The sequence below is a fragment of the Panthera onca genome, chromosome D4, assembly GCF_046562875.1.
Source record: "Panthera onca isolate mPanOnc1 chromosome D4, mPanOnc1 haplotype 2, whole genome shotgun sequence".
Taxonomy (NCBI): Eukaryota; Metazoa; Chordata; class Mammalia; order Carnivora; family Felidae; genus Panthera; species Panthera onca.
This window is the reverse complement of record NC_138351.1, coordinates 62,371,672-62,386,540: the sequence shown is the minus strand read 5'-3', so window position 1 is coordinate 62,386,540 and position 14,869 is coordinate 62,371,672.

Sequence of the window (14,869 nt, the reverse complement as noted above, 5' to 3'; positions counted from 1 at the left end):
TCTTCCCATCTATGAACATGGGATATCTTTCTATTTATTCATATCTTCTTCAATTTTTTTCACCTTTACTGAGGTGTAATTGACAAATAAAAATTATATATATTTAAGTTGTACAATGTGATGTATTGGTATACATATACATTGTAAAATAATTACCACATCAAGCTACTTAACATATTTCATCACCTCACTTAGTTCCCTTTTTTCCCCTGATGAGAACACTTAAGATTTACTCTCTTAGCAAATTTCAAGTATACAGTACAATATTGATAAGTGTTATCACCATTTTGTACATTAGGTGCCCAGAACTTACTTATCTTATAACTGAAAGTTTATATCCTTTGACCCAAATCCTCTATTTTCTCCAGCCTCAAGCCCCTGGCAATGACTGTTCCACTCTCTGCTTCTATAAGTTTGACTTGTTTATATTCTACATATAAGGGAAATCATACACTGTCTTTCTGTGTTTCTGGCTTATTTTACTTAGCTTAATGTCATCCAGCTTCATCCATGTTGTCAAAAATGGCAAAATATGTTGCTTTTTTATGGCTAAATAATGTTCCATTGTATATAATGTGATATATATCATATATATGGTATATATGTCTATGTATATGTACATATATACACATCATAAATATATCTTGGCTACTATAAATAATACTATAATGAACAAGTGAGTGCAGATATCTTAAGATATGGATTTAATACTCAGGAGTGGGATTGCTAGTCTTTCATCAATGTTTTATAATTTTTAGTGTACAGATTTTTCACCTTCTTGGTTAAGTTTATAAAGTATTTTATTTGTGGGGGTGCTACCATAGATGGGATTGTTTTCTTCAATTTTATTTTTGTGGATAGTTTGTTATTAGTGTATAGATACACAACTTGTTTTTCTGTTGGTTTTGTATCCTGTAACTTTACTGAATTTATTTATTCTAACAGCTTTTGGGTGAATTCTGTAGAGTTCTCTATGTATAGAATCATGTCATCTACAAACAGAGACAACTTTACTTCTTACTTTCTACTTGGGTGCCTTTTATTTCTTTTTCTTGCACAACTGCTCTAACACTTCCATTACTATGTTGAATAGAAGTGGTGAGAGTGGGCATCCTTGTCTTGTGTCTGATCTTAGAGGAAGCTTTTCACCATTGCATGTGATATTTGCTGTGGGCTTGTCACATATGCCCCTTACTATGTCAAGAGGCATTTTTCCCATACCAATTTCTTGAGAGTTTTTGTGATAAAAAGATATCAAATTTTGTCAAATGCTTTTTTTTGCATCTATTGAGGTGATTATATGAGTTTTATATTTCACTGTGTTAATGTGATATGTTCCATGTATTTATTTGCATATGTTGAACTAGTCTTTTATCCCAGGAATAAATTCCACTTGATCCATGTTGTGTGATTCTTTTGATGTGCTTTTTAATGGGTGTGGTATTATTTTGTTGAGAATTTTTGCATCTATGTTTATCAGGGATATTGGCCTGTAATTTTCTTTTCTTATAGTGTCCTTGCCTGACTTTGGTATAATACTGGCCTCTAAAGTAAGTTTGGAAATGTTCCCTCCTCCTCACATTTTTGAAAGAGTTTGAGAAGGATTGGTGTTAATTCCTTAAGTGTTTGGTAGAATTCACCAGTGAAGCTGTCTGGTCCTGGGCTTTTCTTAGTTTGGAGGTTTTTGATTGCTGATTAAATCTCGTTACTTGTTATTGGTCTGTTCAAATTTTCTATTTCTTTGTGGTTCAATCTTGCTGGTTGTATGTTTCTAGGAATTCAGCTATTTCTTCTAGACTATCCAAGTGTTGGCATATAATTGTTCATAGTAGTGTCTTATGATCCTTTGTATTTCTGTGGAATCAGTTATAATGTCTCATCTTTCAATTGTAATTTTATTGATTTGAGTCTTCTTGCCTTTTCTCTTTCTTAAAATTTTTTTTTCTTTATTTTAGGGGGGACAGAGGGAAAAAGAGAGAGAATCTTAAGCAGGCTCCACACTCAGGACAGAGTTGATGAAGGTCTCAATCTCACAACCTTTAGATCATGATTTGACTCAACCAAAAGCCAGATGCTTAACCTACTGAGCCACCCCAGTGCCCCTTTTCACCTTTTTACTTATTTTAAATAAAGCCTTGTCAATTTTGTTTATCTTTTCAAAAAATTAACTCTTAATTTTGTTTGTCTGTTCTAGGGCTTTTAGTGGAGCCTGCAAGCTGGTTAGTATCTGTGAGCTGTTGAGATCCATGTTCCGGGTGCTGTGAATCCTTATCCCTTTTTTCTGCTCCTAACTGTTCCCAGATGATTTGGCTGTTCCCATCCCTTGAGTGTTCTGGGTGGGATGAGACAAAAGTGGGTCATGAGTAGTGTACTACAAGACTAGGGAAGTTCGGTACTCACTTTGCTCTCACTTTCCCTTTTGGGAAAAATCGTGGGCCTAGGGGGTTTCTCTTAGTCCTGAATTATGCCAACCTGGGGGAGAGTTGGTGCTGGTGAATTAAAATTGCTCTTCTTATACCCATCAGTGCATCTATTCTTGGATTTTTTGCTCCACCTGGGTGCTGAAACCTCTCCACTGTGCTCTTGGACTCCACTAAAGGTATTATCGTTCATGAGTGGTTGTTAAAATCAGTGCTTCTATGGGAGTTACATAGGTTAGACCTCATATCCTGCTATTTTTCTGTTATACCATGATTATATTTTATTGTTTTATTATTTTTTAAATGTTTATTTATTTCTGAGAGACAGAGAGAGAGGGAAAAAGACAGAGCATGAGCGGGAGAGGGGCAGAGAGAGAGAGAGAGATAGAGACAGAGACGGAATCCAAAGTAGGCTCCAGGATCCGAGCTGTCAGCCCAGAGCTTGACACAAGGCTCGAACTCATGAGCAGTGAGATCATGACCTGAGCCAAAGTCAGATGCTTAACCGACTGAGCCAACCATGGCACCCCCCCATGATTCTATTTTAAAGAAAATAAAAATAAAGGAGAGATTTCCCAAGGTCAGGCTGAGTTCTAAAAGCTTCCAGAAGGCTCTAAACCTAAGTGGATCACATAGAGCTTGGTAGAGAAGGTGAAGGGAGCTAGATGCTTGATAGGGTAAGAAGGCCAGCTTCCAAGTGGATTTATGGTCTGATTTATAAATTACTTCAAGTAACAGTAGGCTTGTTCTGGGCAGGAGGAGGGAAAGTGCGCTCAGTGGCTCAAGAGGGCACAAGTAGGCCTAGTGGTGGGTTGCTGCAGAGGAGAGTCCAGCACAGTATGAGAGGGCAGTGTTTTCCAAATACTGAAGGGCTCCTCAGAGAAGCCAAGCCAGCCAGAGTGGTGACTGTATACAGACACAACCCAAGGCCTGCCTCTGTGGGCTCTTCAGAGCACAAAGGCAGTGACAGGCCTAATTCCCTGAAATGGTCCCTGTCATTTGAATCAGCTAATCCCCTCTTGCAAACTTGCCACCTTTTTTTCTTTTTCAGGTAGCTTCATAAATTGATAAACTTTTGTCCTTTCTATGGCAGCAAATGATATTAGAAAGCTAATTAGCTACAGAGCTAATTTTCATGTCAGAGTGAAATTATAGGTTTCATGGTATAGAACCAAATTATCTTTCTGTCCCTCCTCATCCTCCACTCCCCATCCACTCCAGTTCCTTCTTCCACCATTTGTATATACTCCCCTCTCCTGTCTGGTCACAAATGTCAGCAGAGAAGGGTAGCCACTCCGGAGCCCCTTTCTTTTCTGTGTCAGGCATATTTGCATTTGCAAACAGCTTTAATTGAGTAGAGTTTTCATTGCTCTTTTTCCTGCTCTGTTTTTTAAATGCAAATGTTAATGTTTGGTTAGCATGGGTTCAGAATTAAGCTCCTGCTACCTGTGGCTGCCTCCTTCCCTGGGTTCTAAATAAGCACTGTGGAGTATCACAACCTGCTGAGAGCTTGTGAGTCCTGGAAGGCTGGAGTCCAGCTAATTGCCAATCATGCTGAGAGGGCTGGGCAGAGCCTTGTCTCACTTACCAGCTCTCATGGAGTCCTGCTTCCTACCAGCACCAAAGGAGAGAAAATTAGTGTGCTGGGAACAGAAAGGCGGGTAGGGGAAAGGCTGCTCTTTGGAATTAGGTTCTGGACTCTCTTTTGGCATGAAAACTTTGTGGAATTCAGAAAGCTATCAGAGGTCATCAGCTTTGAGTCCCGAAAGTTGTATCCTCTTAAACCATGTTCTTAATGGTTTGCTATCGGACCTCTGACCACTCCCACTGGTGAGGGGCTCCTTCCTTCACAAGGCAACCTCTTCTACTGATAAGCAGCTCTGTTAGAAAAGGTATACTTAATGTTGAGCCAAAATTAATTTCAGCCATTGGTTTCAGTTTTCACATAGAATGTGGTTGATCTCATTTCCAAGTGACAACCTTTCAGATATTTGGAAGCAGCTTTAATAGAGCCTAAAATGCCTTCTCCCCTGCAAGCTAAAGATGCCCTGTTTCTTCACATCTGTTACATATCCAACCCTTTATCCATCTTGCTCCTCTTCTCTTTATGGACTCCGGTTGTGTGACTTCTATGAAGAGATTTGTAATTAGGAGTGTGGTAATCCAACTGTGGATTGACTGGCACAAGGTCGAAAGAGACCCCTGTCTCCCTCCCATTCATCTGAGCTCTTCTCATTTACCAAGACTGCCCAAGATGCTGCAGACTTTGATGAGTGACCATGTTGTACTGTCCACCCTTGCTGAGCCTACAGCCAGTTCCAGCTCTAAGCTCTTTCTCAAAAAGGTATTTTCTAGCTGAGTAAACAATGCATAATTCGACCTTTACTTAGGGACCACTGAGCTTCTCATTTAGTGACAAAGTATATTCTTCTGAAGTGTCAGAGCCATAACCCAATGAGAGACTCTCACAGGGGACTATAAACCTATCAGAGAGGATATGTGTACAGGGTGTCCAATTTTCTCTTTCAGAAACCAGGGACCTGGGTGCTCAGAGGTCTTAGCCAGAGCAGTATTCCAGGAACCTAGGTGCCTGCCTAGCCTAAGGCCTCCCTCCAGTGCATAATTTTAATAGAAGAGGGAGGTCAAATCTAAAATTTGTAGATAATCCTAAGAAGTTATCAGTCTGAAAAGAACTAATCAGTGAAGGAGTATCTGAAAATGAGCAATTGGGTAGAAATGTGTGTGGTAAGGTTTGCCAGAAGGCACATGGCTGTTAAAGGTTGAGTTGGCAGACTATGGTTGGGAAAGAAGATGTAAAGGAGGCATGGCAGAAGAGAAGAGAACCCATAGCCAATAGCACATTTCCTTTTTCCCTCTAGGTTCACTCCACTCTGCCTCCATCACTATAACAAGTCACATCCCATGAAAAGTAGTATTTGTAGGAGAGGCAGGAGGAGGAACCTGTCACTGTGACCTTTGCCCTCCAGTTCAGAGGTGTTTATCTTGCAAGGTCTCACCCAATAACATTTTCTTCTTCCAGACTCTGGGCATGTTGCATTATACAAGAGCCCCAGAAAATCCCACATGGATCTGGCTCTTCTGACATCTTGGCACCAAGGATATTTTTCTTAGACTCATATATGAGCTCTCCCATGTCTAGAATCAAGAGATAAGATGAATTTTCACATTATATAAATTCTACATATCAAGGGGCACCTGGGTGGCTCAGTCTGTTGAGTGTCAACTCTTGATTTTGGCCCAGTTCATGATCCTGGGTGGAGAGAATGCTTAAGATTCTCTCTCTCCCTCCTCCTCTGACTCTTTCTCCTGCTTATACACACACACTCTCTCTCTTTATAAAATAAAATTTTTAAAAAGTTAAAAAAAATTCTACATATCGAATAGTGGAAAGATGAAGGATCCATGTTGTACTTATATGATCAGGCCGTATTCACAAAATGAAGGCTGCAGAAATATTCTGAGTTCCCCCAAGTGGCCTTAGCCATGAAAAAGGAAATGTAGGGTGCTGATGTGCTGGTAGCATTGTGAACAAAGGGAGCTAAACAATGGATCTTTACATAAGATGGCCAATACAATTTGTAGGAACTCCATTTCCATATACCCTTTTACTGTCACCATCTAGGCATTCCTGCTAACATGAATCCCTGCAGGATATATTGGCTGTCTATAATAATAGAGAGATCATTTGATTTTTATAACTATTTCTGGACCCTCATAGTAGACCCTAGGCATGGCACTGATCATGGTATTCTTAAATGACTCCATTTGCAATTATGAAATTTGAAATTCTAGAAACTGCTGTTTGTTATAGGCAAGGGCATCTTGTGCTAGGATGAATTTTGTGGATAGCAATGTTGCAGATAGGCTAGACATGGATGCAAAAGAAACAAACAAGTAGTGATGCCTGTAAGTGGAGAAGGAAAAAGGTAATGTTCACAGATGCACAAAGTTGCTTTTTTCAGTTTTAACCTGTCTGCAAGCTATTTTGGGTATACTACTTCAATGAATCCTTACAACCTGTGAAGTGCAACAACAATCATTTTGCAGGTGGGGAAAAAAAAAACCTGTTTCTGGAAGAGATGAAATGACTCATTGAATTAGTGGTGGGTGGGATTAGACTTGCACCCAGAACTCCACCAGCCCCACACCCTTTTCTCCTTTTCCTCAAGCCTAAGGCCTTGGTTCCAAAGATCTGTGGATGAGAGATAGAAGCTCTGGGCGAGCTGGGAAAGGAATCTTGGCTCAAATCCCAGAGCAAAGCTGCCCTCAAGGGTTGGATCTTAGACAATCTGACGGAGTCAACAAGAATGTCCTGAGGGCTTAGTGAGTGTGAGTCACTGAAGAAATGGAGACAGATCAGACGCAGTTGTTGCCTTCAGGAAAGCCGTGGTGTGGGGCAACAGCAGGTTCACGTGAAAAATTTTTTAATCACAGCCTAAGGTGTACATGGGAAGTGTAGAAGAGTGGTGCATGCATATCCACCATGAACTAGGAGTCCTGGGGCAGGTGAGAGCAGAGATTTCAGGAATTTCAGGAAGACAGGTAACACCATCGGGTATGGAGGCTGGGCAGAAGAAGCTGTGAGTAAAGATGCCTAGCTAGGTGTGCTCATGCTGTGTTTATGCTGAGGAAGAAGTCTAATTCCCCAGAATGTAGCATGCAACAGAGAGACGGAAAACCAAGGATCCAGTTCCTCCTTGAATTTGTCTGCTTTTTAAAGTCTTTTAAAAAATGACTTGCCTCTCTGTGCCTTCTGCAAGCCCACATAACTGACAGGTAAAGAGGTAAGTGGAAAGAAGAATAAATTCATATATATTTTTTAAATTACCACAAAATGGCCTCCACAATCATGTCAGGAAAAGAAATACATCTGGCAGCCTCACCTTTTATTTTGAAGAGCTCTGCCAGAGGCTTCTTCCTAGAAGACCTATAGACAAATGGCCTTGTCTCCGAATGCTGTGATGTGGTGGCATCTGCAGTGGGCCACTAGGGCTGATTGCATCATTTATTTCCAATGCGCTGGCCAAGGCACCAAACTGAGCCATGCACACAGTGGGATGCATCATTTCTGGACCGGCAGTCTCTCATGGCTGAAAATGAAAACAATCAAAAAATTTTAAAACATCAAAGGCATTTCCTGAAGAATAAAACCAAATCTGATATATCCAGAGCCACATGCTAATCAGTTTAAGCTAATAAACAAACTTAGGATACAAAATCAACATGCAAAAAAATGAGTTTCATTTCTATATACTAACAGTGAATTATCTGAAAAGGAAATTAAGAAAACAATCCCATTTACTATAGCAGCAAAAAGAATAAAACACTTGGGAATAAGTTTAACCAAGGAAATGGAAGACTTGTACTCTAAAAACTATAAAACATTGATGAGAGAAATCAACGAAGACACAAATAAATGGAAATATAACCCATACTCGTGGTTTGGACATTTCACATTGTTAAAGTGTCCATACTAGCCAAAGTGGTCTAGAGTCACTGAAATCCCTATCAAAATTCCAATGATTCTTTTTCAGATATAGAAAAAAATAATCCTAATATTCATATAGAAACACAAAAGATCTGAATAACCAAAGCAATCCTGAGCAAAAAGAACAAATGAGAGGCATCACAATTCTTGATTTCAAAATATATTACAAAGCTACAGTAATTAAAACAGTAAGGTATTGGCATATAGACCATATAGACATATAGATCAATGGAACAGGATAGAGATCCCAGAAATAAACCCATGCAAACACAGTGATCTGATCTTCAATAAGGGTGCCAGGAAAACACAATGAGAAAAGGATACTCTCTTCAATAAATGCTATTGCAAAAACTGATATACATATGCAAAAGAATGATATTGGACCCATAACTTACACCATACACAAAAATCAACTCAAAATGGATTAAGGAACGTCTGGGTGGCTCAGTCGGTTAAGCATCTGACTTCAGCTCAGGTCATGATCTCATGGTTCATGAGTTCAAACCCTACATCAAGCTCCCTGTTGTCAGCGCAGAGCCTGCTTCAGATCTTCTGTCTCCCTCTCTCTGCCCCTCTTCCGCCGGTGCTCTCTCTCTAAAAAATAAACATTAAAAAAATGGATTAAATATTTAAATATAAGACCTGAATCTATAAAACCTAGAAGAAGAGAAAGGGGGAAACCTTCATGATATTGGTCTAGACAATAATTTCTTGGATATGATACCAAAAGCACAAGAAACAAAAAAAACCAAGTGGGATTATGTCAAACTAAAAAACACAACTAAGGAAAAATCAACGGAGTGAGAAGGGAGCCTATTGAGTGGGAGAAAATATTTTTAAACCATGTATCTGATGATAAGGGGTTAATATCCAAAATGTATAAGGAACTCCTACAACTCAATAGCAATAATAATAATAATAATAATAATAATAATTTTAAAATGGAGAAATGGGCAGAGGACTCAAATAGACATCTTTCCAAAGAAGACATAAAAATGGCCAACAGGTATATGAAAAGATGCTCAATATCACTGACCATCAGGGAAATGGCAATCAAAACCAGAGTGATGGGGTGCCTGGGTGGCTCAGTCAGTTAAGCGTCCGACTTTGGCTCAGGTAATGATCTCACAGTTCATGAGTTTGAGCCCTGCGTTGGGCTCTGTGCTGACAGCTCAGAGCCTTGGAGCCTGCTTCAGATTCTGTGTCTCCCTCTCTCTCTGCCCCTTCCCCACTCACACTATGTCTCTCTCTCCCTCTAGAATAAATAAACATTAAAAAAAAAAAAACAGTGAAATATCACCTCATACCTGTTAGGATGGCTATTATCCAAACTCCTCACCACCACCCCCCCCCCCACCACAAAAACCCCACAAAGGTAACAAGGGCTGGTAAAAATATGGAGAAATTGGAACCCTGAAATACTATCGGTGGGGGTATAAAATGATGCAGCTTCTATGGAAAAGAATATGGAGGTTCCTTTAAAAACTAGAAACAGAACTATCACAATATCTAGCAATCCTTCCTCTGGTGATATATCTAAAAGACTTAAAATCAGCATCTCAAAGAGAAATGACTTTACCTATGTTCACTGCAGCATTATTCACAGTAATCAAGATATGAAAACAAGCTAATGTCCTTTATGAATGGGTGCCATTCATTTGCCATTTGCCATTTACGACAACATGGATGGACCTGGAAGACGTGCTAAATGAAATTAGCCAGTCACAGAAGGACAAGTACTACATGATTCCTTTTGTATGAGGTATCTAAAATAGTCAAACTCAGAGAAACAGAATAGAATGGTCCTTGTCAGGGGGAAATGGAGTGTTGCTGTTCAACTGGCATAAAGAGTCAGTGATGCAAGATGAGTAAATTCTAGAGTTCTATTGTACAACATTGTGCCCATAATCAATAATACTATATTGTATAATTTTTAAGTGCATGTATTTTTTAGAAAGACCATATACATGGAGGCCCCTTCTTTTCTCTGGACCTTGATTTTCCCATGTATAAAATGGCCAGGCTGGACTTAGTGATTGCTAACCATAACTGTTAACCTAAAAAAAGTTCATTCTAAGTTGACTCCTTGATGTTTTGAAAGAGCAATGCTCTAAAACAATGTAATGGTCATTTGTTAAGTGAAACCTTTAAAGATCTTAATATGAATTAAAAGGAGCAAAATTTCCATCTTTGTTTTTTATGTTATCTCCCTGCCCCAATTAAAATAATACTGCTAGAAGGAGAAAGTAAGTACCCAGATCTCATTGCCTATCAGCAGCAACTGTTAACACTTTGACATATTTCCATTCAGGACTATGTTTATGTTTTTGTTTGTTTGTTTTGTTTTTTGTTTTTTGTCTTTTTGGTGGTTTGTCTTTTTGTTTTTGTGGGTTTTTTTATAGTTAAGTTCATACTGTGTGTACACAATTTGGGGGTCCTACTTTTAATTTTTTTCATTAATCCAACCAGCAAACATGTATAGATAACCCATTATGCATAAGGCATCATGCCAAACATTGAGGAAACAAAAATAAACAAGATGCAATTCTAGCTCTAAAGAATCTCGTAACCTAGATGGGATGATAGATAAGTGATCAAGTAACTAAAATTGAGTGTAATAAGATCTTTAGGAGAGGAAGCACACCATCCTGTGGGATGGAAATGCTTCTCAGTGGTTACAAATCTTTTTTTTTTAATTTTTTTAACGTTTATTCATTTTTGAGAGATGGAGAGAGACAGAACATGAGTAGGGGAGGGGCAGAGAGAGAGGGAGACACAGAATCCAAAGCAGGCTCCAGGCCCTGAGCTGTCAGCACAGAGCCCTATGCGGGGCTCAAACCCACGGACCGCAAGATCATGACCTGAGCCGAAGTTGGACGCTTTACCGACTGAGCCACCCAGGCTCCCCTACAAAGTCTTAAGTTGAAACAAGTCTGAGTAGGCACAGGGCTGCTCAGCACTCTATTACATAGGTACCCTTGCAGCCATCTGTGGGCAAGTAGCTAAATTATGGCCAATGGAGTGTAGTTGGATGTCATATTTTACCTTTTCTGGATCCTTCCCTTGTCTCTCTAGCCCTTCACTGTTGGTAGGCAAGGGAAGCGAAGGTGGGAGCAGGAGAAACCACCTTAGACCATCTTGGATGGAAGCTGCATAGTAAAAATTATAGAGCCACAGGATACAAGGAATCAGGGTTCCTCTATCAGTCCTGAACTGCTTTAAGTCCAGAACTGAACTTAGATTGCTATATAAGAGGGGAAAAAAATCATCTACCTTGTTTAAAAGCCACTCTGATATTTGTGTCTTTGTTATAGCAGCTTGAACCTCAATCTTAACTACTACAGATGACAGTAGATGCAGTCTAGAGAAATAGTCAGAAAGGATGGCGTCAGAGACAGAGGAACTTGTAAGACATTCTCAGATGCTTGAACCTTATCCTGAAGGCATTGGTGAGCTATTGAAGAGTTCTTTCTGACTGCTGCATCAAGAATAGATCAAAGCAGGCAAGAATGGAGGCAAAGAGGCCTGATAGAAGGCTGTTGCCATCACCCCGTGAGTGAAGTTAGTACGGTAGCTAATGGATTTGGAGGTTACTGAGGGTACTGAGGAAGAACTGACATGTTTAGGATCGCTAGGTGTGGCAGGAAAGAGGGAGTCAAACATCCTTGGTTCTTGCTTGGATGCATTAATAGGAGACATAAGACGAAGATCATGATTTGGAGGAGGGTTGACCTTGGGGATAAGAAGTTCAGCTTCTGACATGTTGAGTTTAAATGCCTGTAGGACCTTCAGATGTAGGTGTCCAGTAGGAGACTGGCTTACAGACCTAGAATTCTTTCTAGATACCTGGGCTAGAGTTACATATTTGGGAATCATTAGGGTAGAAATGGTCTCCAAAGTCATAGAAGCAAAGGAAACCATCAGGGAAACAGCCAGCCAGAAAACAAGGGGCCTGGGGTACAGCCAGTATCTTAGGGGAGCACAGAGAAATAGGAAAGAACCTGCACATGAAACCCACAGAGTGTCTGAGAAGTGTCTGTCACCAAGACCAAGGGAAGGTGGTGGTGTAGATGACAGAGGCCAGCCATGCTAATTGTTGCAGAGAGGCCAATTAAGCTAGGAGCACTAAGCATGATGTTCTGTGAGCTCGGCATTTACTCAATACATGTTGGAGTGAATTGCTAATTGGTAAACCACTAAATTGATGCTGTTGTTTTTAACTTAATTATTTGCTCTGTTTTGGTTTTCATTAGAAACAGCACATCTAAATTGTGTTTGTTGAGACAAAGTGGTAAACCCTGCCTATGTTAACTCTTGTTTCTTGGGTTAAATAATGGACTTAAAACTTAAAAAAAAAAAAGAGAAAGGAACTATGTTGTTTTGAGTGACTATAAAGGTACTATTTATTCACTAAAATATTTTTGACAAATATATATATAAATGAAATAGGAAAATAAAGATCATGCCAGGCAAAGCAGATAGAGGCTGGTGGCAATTTCCTTTGGTTATGGTCATGGTCCACAGACACTACCTCCAGGGACTAGGACTTGGAAGAGCATGATTCAGGTGTGGAAGTCAGCATGGCAGTTTAGAATAACCGTTCTTTCCCTTCTGTGAGTCAGCGATGCCTCTGAGAATCTGATTAAAGCTTTGGACTTTCTCCCCAGAAAAATACCTGGAGCATTCATGCATACAATTTTGCATTCAATTTCTGTGGGACCCTGAGATGGGTCTGAGGACTTCCAAGCTCAGAATTGTTTCCACTGAGAGCCATGCCCCCCTTCTCCCTAGTCTGGAAATGTCCCTGACAGAAATTACCCTCAAGGGCCTCTAGTTGCCTGGGATTGGCCTTTTCCTCCACCTGTAGAGCAGCCACAGAGACACTGGGCTCATTCAGGGTTTTTGAGTCACACCCACTGTCAACCCCCAGTGGCCTCACCAGTGAGATTCCTTCCCAGGCAAAAGGAACAGCTTGGAGCTATTAGAATTATCCTTTATTGTAACACCCATTGTACAATGAGAAAACCAAGGCTCAGAGAAGTTAAGCGATCTGGCCAAGGTTGTGTAGTCAGTACATAGCACAGCGGGGCTTGGTATTTGAGTGTCTAGGGACTCAACATTGCATTTTCCACTGCCATGCACTGCCTCCTGTGCAAGGTATGCTGATGTGCTTTTTCCCCAGTTTGTCCCCCTCCCATAATACCCATAGCCCTGAAGTTCCAGGGTTTGTGGCCAGCAGACCTCTAGCCTATAGAACTGCCTGCTACTCCTTTGGATTCACTATGCTGAATTGCCAGATTTGAGAATTGGTATCATCCTGATTAGACATTTATTGGCCGGATTCCTTGTCTGTCAGCATGCCAGCTGATAGGCTGACAGGCACAAGCTCCAGCCCTGGGGACTGTCTGGTTTGAGCAGTAAGCCGGCCTGTTAGAGGCTGGCTGGCCCCACAGCCAAGCCCGGAAGGCTGGAGGGGAGGGTCGGGATGGGGTGGGGGGGTGGTGTTGGATCGCCAGATGAAGGATAGGAGACAGCGAGTCTGCACAGGGCATAGAGAGGCTTTCTCTCTAGCTCTGGTTTTATTTATGCATCATTTAGACCCCAACAACTTCCCAAAATAATTTGATGTGGCTTATGGCTTAGGTTTATCTAGTGTTTCAGTTTACAGAGCACAGCTATTTAGTGATCTGATTTGAATCATGGAAACATCTTTGGAGGTGGGTGATACAGTTTCCATTTTACAGATAAAGAGCATTGAGGTAGAGGTAGGGAAAATAATCTACCCAAGGTCACTTAAGTGCATAACAGTCAGAACTGAGACCCAAATCCAGGGATTCAGGCTCTAAAATTGCTCTATTTACACCGTGTATGCTGCTTCCCAATGAAATATGCTTTGGAGGTAGGGGAGGGCAGGGTCCTTAAAAGGAGTTGGAAGGGCTGTGTGAAGCCTGGGGCCAGTGTGGATGCGGGGCAGCGGGGCTGAGAAATTCTAGGATTCTTGCCTGGCATGCTGAGCCCCTAGTGGATTGACCATGGACTGCTATGTGGGCCTCTGAAGGCCTTTCCTTGGACAAATATCCTCTAAGCAGATAGCTTGTTAGCTGGCCTGGGAAATTTAGCCCATCTAGGGGACAGCTTCCCCAAGGGCTGTTGGAGTCCCTGGGGGCCACTCTTACCTGCATCCTTCTCTAGCTCAGCATGAAGTCCAGCTTACCATGAACTCTGAAATGCCTTGTCCTCTGTTCCTGCCTGGCCTTGTTTGTGATCAAACCATTTTATCTAAATTGGGATCAAGAAAGAAACCTTAGAAATCATTAGTCCTTTTAAAAAAAAAATTAATAAATTTATTTCTTTACTTTTGAGAGAGACAGAGACAGAGTGCATGGGGGAGGGGCAGAGAGAGAGAGAGGGAGAGAGACAGAGAATCCCAAGCAGGCTCCACAAGGCCCAGCACAGAGCTTGAACTCACAAAACCATGAGATCATGACCTGAGCCAAAACTGAGAGTTGGACGCTTAAACTGACTAAGCCACCCAGGTGTCTCAGAAATCATTAGTTCTAATGCAAGAATTATCTTTGACAGATAGGGAAACAGAATCACAGAGATGACAGCACATGTTTTCTATGCCACTCTTCTAAGATACTATGTTCATAAGTGGTGTTGTCAAGGCCCCTAAGCCATGTCCCCAAGCCTTGCCTTGCCAGTATTTGCACTCTGTTCAGACCTCTAATGGTCCGCCTGCATCCCCAGCTCTAGCCAGAACCTTGACTTAACCAGACTCGAACAAGTGTGACAAGGCTGGCAGACCCAGCCTACTGAAGTCTCACTGGAGACGAGGGTTCATCCCAGCTGTTGCCGAAATCCCAGTCTGAAACAGCCAGATGTCTTTGACCTATCTCATTAGCCAGGGAATGAGGTCAGCTTTGGGGAATACAGAATA